This window comes from Elephantulus edwardii, unplaced genomic scaffold, assembly GCF_000299155.1.
Source record: "Elephantulus edwardii isolate Elephantulus edwardi_28Jun2011 unplaced genomic scaffold, EleEdw1.0 scaffold00540, whole genome shotgun sequence".
NCBI classification, from domain to species: domain Eukaryota; kingdom Metazoa; phylum Chordata; class Mammalia; order Macroscelidea; family Macroscelididae; genus Elephantulus; species Elephantulus edwardii.
In genome coordinates, this window is record NW_006400290.1 from 197,469 (window position 1) to 208,986 (window position 11,518).

The 11,518-nt window shown below is 39.4% G+C and overlaps 1 pseudogene; it reads right to left on the reverse strand.

The window, feature by feature from the left end:
* Window positions 1-6,950, reverse strand: part of LOC102868256 — a 21,503-nt pseudogene extending 14,553 nt beyond the window's left edge.
* Window positions 6,951-11,518: the final 4,568 nt, after the last annotated feature.

Consider the following 11,518-nt stretch of genomic DNA (forward strand, 5'->3'; position numbering starts at 1 on the left):
GAAACGCTGAGCGAGTTCGGTCCTTTTGATTTTCTGACTCTAGCTCCTCGCACATTTCATTGTAGTATTTTGCTTTGTCATTCCGAGCTGCCTTTTGGAATCTTCTGTTCAGCTCTTTAGTATCTTGAATTCTTCCTTGTGCTTTGACTTCTCTATGCTCTAGTGCAATCTTCAGAGTTTCTTCTGAGACAGTAGGAGGTCTTATTAAAAGTAAGGAAGATTTTCTAGGACTAACGTTCCTAAGCACAAAGCAGGAAGCCAAGTCTGTGTGGCAGAGGCACACAGAGAATAACAGAGCCTTTCAGGGATTTGGGTAATGGAATTCTGTGGTAGAAGATGTCCTGAGGCTTTTAGTGCTATATACTCATTAATAAAATAAAAAAAATTATTATATTTACACTTGCATAACATAGACTACAAAAACAGGTGGGATCTGATAGATAATTAATTGTCATGCTCCCCACACTCTCTATTTTCTTTTTACCCCAGAGGCAAAGGCTGACCTCATTAAAAGACAGAAGATGAGAGGGCTATGTTGAAAAGATAAAACAAATCTGCCAAGTTTCACAAGTTTTAAAGAGAAAAATAATTCTAGAGTTATAAAAACCATAGAATGGTCAATAGTTTGAGTTTAAGGGAAATTGAATGAGGATTTGTGACAGAAGCTGAGAAAATTAATGCTCACAATCCCTTAGAGCATGCAGAAAACATTGTATACAAGAGGTAAATGCTTCTTTCAGTATCATAGTCTTTTCTAGCTTCTGTCAGCTTTTCCCACTCAGCAGTGACCCAATCATGTCAAACAATAACATGATTTTTAAAGCTAAAGGCTCTGTTGCTGTCTGAGCTCAGTGAGATTGGTTCAGTAAGTAGTGAGCTTGGAAGACAGGGGAATGTTTTGGTGAAACATCAACTTTACACTTTGTTAGAAATTACAGTAAACTATTCAGATACGCAGGAGCCCAGTAGAAACAACTATTGAGTAGTGAGCTTATTATGTTACTGGATGCAAGGGGTTCTTTCCATAGTCAGTTGCGAATGAGACAGATGGATTGCAATATCCAAAGCACTTTATTGCAGATCTGGAAGAGCAGTAAAAATCATCTCAAAAACTCCTTCCCCATCTACGAGTAGTCGTTGTGTTTTGTGGGTAGTTGCTAATCTACTTAACCTGTTGCTTTTGTTAAATAAAATTTCGATATTCAAAAATATTTGGCATGGAAAACGAGATTAAGTAAAACAGAGGAGTGTATTGGCAGCTCTCGAGCTCTCTGTTTCAGGCTGGAGGAAGGCATTGTGGAGCAGCAAAATCACAAGTGGGAAGAGCACAGGTAAAATTTTATAGGTAGGGGTTGGGGGTAGGGTGGCCAAGTCTGTGCAGGACGCTCATTGGACACCTTCTGTCTGTTCCCAAATGTGGAGCTTCTGAGTTCCTTTAGGTAGATTGTGTCATAGCTGATGGTTGAGCAGGGTGTGACTGGTGGTCATACTCTCTTCTGATTGGCCATGGCCACATGACACTGGGCTGATTGGAATGTCCCCCATAAGGTGTGGTTAGGGTGGTATGTCCCCTTGCTTCCAGATGACCTTGCAAAAAAAGAGCAGTTTACATACAGTTACAAGTAAACAGACGACTTATGAAATCCTTTACATATGACTAAGAAAATACTCTTTTAAAGAGGTAAAAATCCAGAAAAGATGTATTTCCTTTCCTGGTAAACATGCAGCTTAAGGTTCAATTTATATATGTCTCGGGAAAACCATTTCAAAGACAACGCTAATCTAGGAAAGATGCATTTCCTCCCCTGGTAATCAGGCAGCTTAAAGCACTTTCATGACTGTGTATGGCCATATCATCTTGAACACACCTGATCTCAGAAACGTAGCAGGGTCAGGCCTGGTTAGTACTTGAGTGGGAGACTGTCTGGTATACCAAGTACTGTAAGCTTAAGAATTGCTAAAGAAGCTGAGCCATTTGATTTTCCAAAGATTGTTTCTCTAATTTTGGAACCAAAAGATAAACTTCTTAATATTGCCAATCAGATTCCTGAAACTGATAGCTGGAATGTAGATATCCCACAACTATCAACTATCTCTTCCATTTGTTCTTAAGGCTTTTGCTCCCAAAAATGCTAGTTTTTTTAAAGTAATTCAAAATACCTAATGAAAAGACTATAGATGCTAAACATTTCTAACAACTATACAAGTTATGGGAAAATGGTTAAAAAATTGATAAAGGTGTTGTAGATTAAAGAGTCAGGTGACTGAAGATTTTTTTAAATTTTTTTTTAATCTTTAATCAGGAGGAAATTTTAATTGTCAAATTTTAGACAACTGGTGTTGGTATTTTAATGTTGATGTTGTTGTTATGTTCCATCGACTTGCTTGCGACTCATAGTGACCCTATGTACAACAGCCCTGAAACTGGCCTCTCCTCTGCCAACTTTCCTGTCTCTGACACACCTACCCTCATTACCCCAGTCACTGTATCAATCCATTGAATCGATAGTCTGTCTCCTCTTTCTCCATCCATCCACCATTCAAGCATGATGTCCCTCTCCAAGAACTGGTCCCTCCTAGCAATACACCCAAAGTATGTCAGAAAAAGCCTCAGAATCCTTGCCTCTAAGGAGCAGGCTGGCTTCACCCTCTGTAGGATGAAACTGTTCTCTTGGCAGTCCATGGTATATTCAATACTCTTCTCCAGCACCACTGCTCAAAGGCATCAATTCTCTTTCTATAATCCCTAGTCATTGTTCCGTTTTCTAGTGAGTAGCAAGTAATTGCAAAGACTATGGCATGGATCAGGGTATCTTAGTCTCCAGACTGACATCATTGCTCTTCAGTACTTTGGAGAGGTCCATGACAGCTGACTTACTCAATGCAATTCATCTTTTGATTTCCTGGCTGCTGGTACCAAGAGTGTTGACTGTTGAACCAAGCAAATTAAAGCTGTTAACAATCTCAATTTCTTCAACATCCATCATAATGCTGCCAATAGGCCAAGTGGTGAGAATCTTTGTGTTTTTGTTATTTTGAGCTTCAATCCATATTGAAAGCTACAGTCCTTGATCTTCTGCAGCCAGCACTTCAAGCCCTCCTCAGTTTCTGCAAGCAGGATTGTGTCATCTGCATAATGCAGGTTATTGATGAATCTTCCTCTGATCCTGATGCTACATTTCTCATCATATAGCCCAGCCTCCCAGATGATCTGTTCTGCATATAGATTGAAAGGGTGTGGAGACAAAATATATCCCTGTCCATACACCCTTCCTGATTTTTAACCATGTAGTGTCTCCTTGCTCTGTTCTGACAACTGCCTCCTGGTCCAAGTATAGGTTTTACATAAGCACAATCAAATTTTAATGTTATTTCCTTATATAAAGAATATTTTTCTATTACATAAAAAGCACTTTAATGACTAAAGAAAGAAGAAATAGAATTCTAGGACAAAGCAACCAGTTTTGCAGGCTGGAGACAACTGATGCCAATTTTATAACTATACTGATATGTTTGTTGGATCATGAATTTATGAGAGGGTGGAGGGCAGGCGCAGGAGGGGAAGGCCCTCTGGGAGGTGGATTGATTCAGTGACTGGGGCAATCAGGATGAGTTTGTCAGAGACAATGAGATTGGCACAAGACAGAGCAGAGTTTAGAGTTGTTGTACATAGGGTCGCTATGAGTCGCAACAACAACAACAACCTCATCAATCAAAAAAGTCCCACCATCAATTCAAAAAGTCAATTTACAGAAAAGCTCTTTTATTTGGCATATATAGTAGTGGTGTTGTTATTGAGTACTGTTGATTCAGAAGGGACTCAAAGCTTACCTTCCAGAAGGTTTTCAGAGGCAGTAAATAGCATGAGAGAAAATTGTCCACATTTCTTATTCTTTTTTTTTTAAATTTACATTTCTTATTAATTTCAGTAAAAGTTTACAGAGGCTTTGAATTTCCATTCATTCATTGTTGCACATTTCTCCCCTCCTAAGTCTCCCCCCCAGAACACTACCCTCTTGGAAAAGTAAAAGAAAAATTCTTTCATTGTTTTACAAACCCTCCCCCAGGTCCACTCCACCATGTAGCCCTTGCTCTAGACTCCTGTGATGACAGAAATACCTAGTTATATCTCTTTTAAACAGTTTTCTCCCTCCTCTGTTTCAGTGCAATATACATTATTGAACCCATCTTACTCAGTCTCTCCACAACCCCAAGGACAGTCCCATTTTACAACAGTGGCATCATGTAATATTTGTCCTTTTGTGACTGGGATATTTCACTCAGCATAATGTTCTCCTGAGTCAACCGTTTTGAATAATATTGCATGAGTTCCTTGTTTTTTAATGCAGCATAGTATTCCATTGTGCGAATATACCACAGCTTCTCTAGCCATTCGTTTGTTGATGGGCACTTAGGTTGTTTCCAACTCCTTGCTATTGTGAACAAAGCTGCAATAAACATGGGTGTGCATGTATCTGCTTGGATGTCAGCTATGGTCTCTTCAGGGTATATTCCCAGTAGTGGAATTGCTGGGTCAAATGGTATCTCTATTTGCAACTTTTTGAGAAAGCGCCGTACTGCTTTCCACAGGGGTTGCACCATTTTACACTCCCACCAACAGTGAATCAGGGTTCCAGTTTCTCCACAACCTTGCCAGCATTTGTTGCTTGCTGTTCTGTTAAATTTTGCTATTTTGACTGGGGTGAGATGATATCTCATAGTTGTTTTAATTTGCATCTCTCTTAGGGCTAGGGATTTTGAACATTTCTTCATGTGCTTGTTAGCCATCTGAATGTCGTCTTCGGTGAAGTGCCTGTTCATATCCTGTGCCCATTTTTCTATTGGATTATTTACCTTTATCTTGTTGTGGTGCTCAAGTATTTCATAAATTCTGGATATAAGTCCCTTATCTGATATGTTATTACCGTAATTTTTGCTATTCATCTTTTGCTTTTTTTTCCTATTAGGAAAGAAGTGTTCTGAATAGTGTACACATTACAAATATTTTTCTATAGGTTTTGGTTCATTTTTTAAAATCTCCTCAGAGAACTGTGGATGCTATGCAGAATGGAGAAAGTGGATCCATTTTTTTCTCAGTCTATCTTCTAGCTAATTTAGCTTTTCTGTGTGCTTTAGCATTATTTACAACATGTGGCCCATCCCTTTGATTTCTTCTACAATGTATAACAGAAAGTTCACAGGGCCTTGATATAACTGCCAAGAACCTTTGAATTTTCTTCCTGTATTTGATGGGAGAATTTTTGGCGGTAAGCAATCTTCTGTTTTTCTAGATCTGTCTATGGACCTACACTATTAAGACTGCATATTTACTATGTGGCCTCTCTCGCTCTTGGCTAGTTCTAAAGCCCTAGTGAGGACTTTCAATTGAGCTTTTTGTGCACAAGTCCCAGGCAATAAATGGCCACTTTCAATAACTTCTTTATCTGAGACAATTGCATAATGTACACAGTGAACACCATCTTTGAAAAATCTGCTACCATCAGTTATACTATACTGCTTCAGGGTTGTCCAGTGGGGTATCTTTGAGGTCTCTTCTACCCATATAGAAGTGCAGGATGTCTTCTCCACATTGATGGACTGTGGTGGGAGATAGCATCTCAATAGGTAATAATGAGGCTAGATTTAAAGTATTGCTGGCCTCCAGAGAGATCTGGGTTCTCTTAAAGTATTAACTAATATTTTAATATTCTACTGTTAAATAGCCATCTTCTTCTATGACCTAAAGGTAAAGTTTTCAAAGTGTGGGAGGCTTGCACAATGAGTTTCTGAGACATTAACAATTTTCTGGGCCTCTTCAGCCAGTAAAACTGTACTGGCTACTACTCTTAAGCAATAAGACTGGCCAGCAGCCATGGAGTTGTCTTTTTGAAAGATAAACTACAAGTTGTGGCTCAGGACTGATCATTTGGACTAGGACTCCAATGACCACTTTACTCTTTTCATCGACATATAAGATAATTAAGACTGCCTAGACCAGGAGCCCAAAGAGGGCCTCTTTTAGTTATACAAGCTTACATTTAGTCTGGAGAGGCTTAAACCAGGAGGCTCCTTGGAGGAAAGGATTCTGAGGCATCATCTAACATACTTTGGACATGTGAGGAGGGACTGGTCCTTGGAGAGGGACATCATGCTAGGGAGGGTGGAGGGACAGTGCAGGAGAGGAAGGCACTCTATGAAGTGGATTGATTCAGTGACTGGGGTAATTGGGATGGATGTGTTGGAGACAGTGTGATTGGCACAGCACAGAGCAGAGTTTAGTGCTATTGTACATAGGGTCACTCTGAGTCGCAAGGGACTTGACAGCACATAAAAACAACAACAACATTTAGTCATCCATCCTAGGTTCTTCCCCCCCCCCGTTTAATTGATCATATTGAGGAATCTCAGTCTTGCGATACTCAATCATCCCTCAAAATTACTGGGGAAGATAGGCTGACTGTCCTTTCAAGCCAACCTGAGGAGAACTTTCTACTGTTATAAGCCAAAATGAATCTCAAGAAATGAGATTTGCCTCAGGGAAGCAAATTTGGGCCTTTTCTTTAGACACTTTAAAACCTTCTTAAGGATGTGCAGGGAGCAACGCACAGGGAACAAGTAGGACAGTAGGAATTTGAGTGAGAACTTTTATTAAAACAATTCGTTTGGGAGCCGCCAGCTGAACTGCTATCGGACTAACCCACCAGGAACAAGCAGGACAGTGGAAATTTGAGTATTCTTAAGCCGTGCTGGACGCAGAGCCCTGCCAGACCCAGAGCCCTGCTGGGTGAGGACTGCCAGATGAGAGCCAGACAGCTGGAATTTGAGTGAGGACCCCACACAAGCCTACCTGGACAGCTGGAATCTGAGTGAGGTCTCTGCATGTGCCCTCACTGACCCCATGCCCACTCTGTGCCCATACCTGCCTGGTGCGGGTTCTGCTCCACACCCATGCCTCAATGTCCAGTCAACTAATTTGCCTTTAATCCAGAGCACCTTGTTGTGACTTAGCTGTAACAAGATGCTACTCTCACTGGCCCTGAACTGAACCTTTCCTAGGATCAAAAGTTCAGAGAGAAACACAGGCAAGGTAGCTGCCCCCCGTCTTCTAGAGCACTGACTTAAGATCAAGAACCTATCATCTCATCAGGCATGAAAAACTCTATCACAGCAATGTCACATAAGAAGCAGGCTAATTCACACCCTACACAAGTTCAAAGCAAGATGTCACTCCAAAAAAAATTACACAGTATCAGTAGATATCCTGAAGCCAGAAAGTGTGATGGAACTTTCTGACACAGAATTTTTTTTAAAAAATGATTAATATTTTGAATGGATGAAAGACAAACTTGAAGAATTACAGGACACTGCAAGCAAAACCCAGGAGGAGCTTTAAAAGACAATCCAAAACAATGCATATAAAACAAAAGAGACATTAGAAGCTCTGGAATAAAAAAACCAAGAAATCACTATCCAAATTATGAGGTCCAATGTTTCAGATGCTGTCAACATGATGGAGGGACATATGAACAGAGTTGAAGAGATGGAAAACAGAACCAGTGAAATAGAAGACAGAATTGTCATCACTGATCTGCTTGAGAGAAAAGCAAAATCAAAAAGGAAGGAAAAAGAAGAAAACCTAAGAATAATGTGGGACACTATAAAGAAAAATAGGATGTGCATCATCAGAATCCCAGAATAGAAAGGAGCAAGTAAAGGCAGAAAAAAAGTTGTGGAAGAATTAGTTGAAAAAACTTTCCAGGCATAATGAAGAATGTTGTTGTTGTTACATGCTGTTGAGTTGCCTGCAACTCATAGCCACCCTATGTACAACAGCCCAAAACTTTGCTCTATCCTGTGCCAATATCACTGTCTCCAACATACCTACCACATTTCCCCAGTCACTGAATCAATCTACCAATCAGTCAATCTATCAGTCATAGAGGGTCTTTCTATCCTGTGCTGTCCCTCCACCTTCCCAAGCATGACATCATTATCCAAGGACATATCCCATGTATGTCAGATAAAGCTTCAGAATCCTTGCCTCCAAAAAGCAGCCTAGTTTAACCCTCTCTAGGATGAACCTGTTTGTTTTCTAGAGAGTCCATAATATATTCAATACTTGTCTCCAACACCACAGCTCTAAGGCATCAATTCATTGTCCAGATTTCTGACACATACCAAGTGATTGCAAAGGCCATGGCCTATATCAGGTGCACTTTACTGTCCAGATTGACACCATTGCTCTTCAGTACTTTGGAGAGGTCCTTAACAGCAGACTTCGCCATTGCAATAATTCTTTTCATTTCCTGGCTGCTGGTGCCAAGAATGTTGACTGTAGAGCCAAGCAAACTAAAGGTGTTAACAATCTCAATATTTTCACCGTCCATCCTGATGCTACCAATTGGCCCAGTGGTTAGAATCTTTGTCTTCTTAATATTGAGACTCAGTCCACACTGAAGGCTGCAGTCCTTTCCTGCAGAAGCAGCAAGCACTTCAAGCCCTCCTCAGTTTCGGCAAGCAGGGTTGTGCCATCTGCATAATGCACATTGTTGATGAATCTTCCACTAATCCTGATGCCACACTTCTCCTCATACAGCCCAGCCTCCCATATAATCTGTTCTGCATATAGGTTGAAAAGGTATGGAGATAGGACACATCCCTAGCATACACCCTTCCCAATTTTGAACCATGAAATGTTTCCTTACTCTGTTCTGATAACTACCTAGCACAATCAAGTGTTCTGGGATTCACATTCTTCTCTGAGTCAGCCGTAGTTTGCTATGATCCACAGAGTCAAGGAACTGAAGAACAAATTCAAACCTTGAGTTGTTGTACTTAAGGATATTTTAGTCTGAATATTAAATGAACCAGGCAGTATTAAAAGAAGATGAAAAGAGTATACAGAGTCATTGTACCAAAAGGAATTGGCAGACACCAAAGAATTTCATGAAACAACATACAAGTAAGACCCTATGGTGATGAAAGAAGAAGCTCAAGTTCCTTTGAAGGAATTGGGGGGGGAGGAGTGGAAGGAGCTAGGAATTGATGGTATACCAATTGGTGTATTACAACTAACAGATGCTGCCCTAGATGTGCTCAGCAAGTTGTGTCAAGAAATCTAGAGGACAACCACTTGGCCAAGTGACTGGAAGAGAAAGAAAGGGGACCCAACAGTGTGGAAATTATCAAACAATATTATTGATATCACATGCAAGCAAGATTCTGCTGAAGATTATAAAAAAATGACTTCCAGAAGTCCAGCCTGGGTTTAGAGGGGGTTGTGGTACTAGGGACACTGTAGCTAATGTTAAATGGATCTTGGCTGAAAGCAGGAAGTATCAGAGGAATGTCTATGTTTCATTGATGATACAAGGACATTTGACTGTGTGGATCATAACTAAATTCAGCCTACAATTTTTAAAATATTTTTTTATTTTCATATGATAATACTTTTACAGTATGTTTCATTCATATACATTGTGGTTTATACAGTCTTATTTACAGTGTGTTTCATACTATCATTCATATTCATTCTATTTTACATTATTTTTATATTAGTTTATTTACAATAGTTGAATACATTGTTTTTCACACCAGATCCTTCCCATTTCACTCATCCTCCCACTCATCAAATTATGTGACCCAATGATTAATCTCCCACCCCCACACATCCTAATCCCACTGCTTCATAATATTTTTATACAGTATTTGTCCTTATAGGACTAAGTTAGTTCACTCAGCATAATGCTTTCCAGTCCATCACAAGTTAGGTAATAATTTATAAAATCATTGCTCCTGCATGCTGCATAATATTCCATTGTGTGAATGGACAATAATTTTTCAATCCATTCGGTTGGACATATGGGCTGTTTCCACATTCTTGCAATGATGAATAGTGCAGCTATAAATGTTGATGTACAAGTCTACGTTAGTGTCTCAGTTCTCATTTTCTTGGGGTATATTCTAAGCAGTCGAATAGTTGGGTCCTATCAAATTTCTATGTTCAGATTTAAAAAAAATTTTTTTTGCTAATTTTAATGAAAGTTTTCAGAGACTGTGGATTTCCATTCATTTTTTGTTGTACTTTTCTCCCTGCTCAAGCCCCCCCCCATCCCCACAGTTCTATCTTGAAAAGTAAAAGAAAAATTCTTTCATTGTTATACAATCTCTACCCATCCCCCAAAGTCCACTCCATTATGCAGCCTTCTTTCTGGACTGTCATGACAATAATACCTAATCATATATCTCTTTTAAACAGTTCTCTCTCTCATCTGTTTCAATGCAGTATACATAATTTATTCCATCTTTCTCAGTCTCTCCTCAACCCTAATGTCAGTCCTGTTTTACAACAGTGGCACTATGCAGTATTTGTCCTTTTGTGACTGAAATATTTCACTCAGCATAATGTCCTTCAGGGTCACCCATTTTGAATAATATTGCATGAGTTCCTTGTTCTTCAATGCTGCATAGTATCCCATTGTGTGAATATACCACAGCTTCTCTATCCACTCATTTGTTGATAGGCACTTAGGCTGTCTCTAACTCTTTGCTATTTTGAACAATGCCACGATAAACATAGGTGTGCATATATCTGTTTGGGTGGTGGTTATGGTTTCTTTGGGGTAGATTTCCAGCAGCGGAATTGCTGGATGAAATGGTATTTCTATTTGCAACTTTTTGAGAAAGCGCCATACTGCCTTCCGTAGTGGTTTGCACCATTTTACACTCCTACCAACAGTGAATAAGTGTTCCAGTTTCTCCACAACCTCATCAGTATTTGTTGTTTGCTGTTCTGTTAAATTTTGCTTTTCGTACTGGGATGAAATGATATCTCATAGTTATTTAGTGTTCAGCATTTTGAAGAAGCACCAAATTGCCTTCTAGAATTGTTGTACCATTTGACAACACCAATGTATAAGAGTTTCTATCTCACCACATCCTCTCCAACATTTATTACTTGCTTCCTGTTAAACTTCACCACTGTTACTGGAATGAAATGATATCTCACTGTGGTTTTGATTTGCATCTCATTGTCATTCATTTTGAATATTTCTTCACATGTCTGTTGGACACTCGAATATCTTCTGTGAAAATTCCTTTCATGTGTTTTGCCCATTTTGTAATTGCATTCTCAGACCTTTTCTTGTAGAGGCCCAAGTGTATTTTGTAAAGTTTCATTATGAGATTATTGTCTGAGATGGTATTGCCAAATATTTTTTCCTAGTTGGTAGGTTTTCTTTTCACCTTATTGGAAAAAGTTTTTGATGCACACAGGGAGTTAATCTTTAGAAGATCCCATTAATCAATTTTATCCCCTTCAGATTGTGTATTTCTGGCTGTATTTGACAGTTTCTTTAGTGCCTTTTGTCTCCTATGAATTTTGTGGTCTCTGATCCACCTTGAGTTGATTTTTTGTGTATGGTGTGAGATATGTATCCTATTTCAGCTTTCTGCAGGTAGCAGTCCAGTTTTCCCGGCACCATTTACTGAAGAGGTTATTATTCCCTATTTGATAGGT